This window comes from Etheostoma spectabile, chromosome 5, assembly GCF_008692095.1.
Source record: "Etheostoma spectabile isolate EspeVRDwgs_2016 chromosome 5, UIUC_Espe_1.0, whole genome shotgun sequence".
NCBI classification, from domain to species: domain Eukaryota; kingdom Metazoa; phylum Chordata; class Actinopteri; order Perciformes; family Percidae; genus Etheostoma; species Etheostoma spectabile.
Window position 1 is genome coordinate 37,157,891 of NC_045737.1, and position 792 is coordinate 37,158,682.

Below are 792 nucleotides of genomic sequence, written 5' to 3' on the forward strand. Positions count from 1 at the left end.
ACACAGCTTAGACGGGGGATGTTGTTCTGCTTTTCACAAGTTTAGAGCTAGCTAACATTACGTCACTGGACGTTAGCACAATAGCTTTAGCCTAGCCTGCTAGGTAAATGTTTTGACTGCCTTTGGTGTTGCCTATATACGCGTCCGTGTTGTCAACATCATACATGTGGCACTAGTGCACCTTTTGTACCTTAATTGTATTGAATGGAATAGTAAGCATTGCTCCTACGAGATGGGTGGGTTTTTGTTACGTTACACACAAAGCTAACTGGCTATAGTTAGCCTGTACGGATGCTAGCGGATTAACGTTGTGTAGCCAGCAACTTCAGCAGTAGAGTTTCGGTAAGCTAACCACGACAGCGTTGTCGCCCACAATCAACCTGCAGTGATGTTTGAAATGGAGACACACATATTGTTTCTTTCCCCTGAGATCCTGGACATTCATTTTATTTATGACGTTAAAAATAAATGAAGAGTAGGCCGAGTGTGAGCGGTATGAGCTTCCCGACCGGAGGCTACTCGCCTACAGCACCCGCTCTCCACCGCAGCTTCGCCGCCACACACACAAGCACCGGCCAAACAGCGACACGTTTTCCCCGGAGGTTAGAGGTAAACACTTAGAAATAACACTCGGGGATGCCTTCTATTCCTATATCTAGATAACACTGGGGGGGGGGCCTTCTATTCCTATATCTAGATAAGTGTACCAGTACTTATCTGAACTAACAACATGGTCCCTGTCACTAGATCGAGAGAAAACGTTGACGTTCCCTCGCTGCTATTCACTGACAG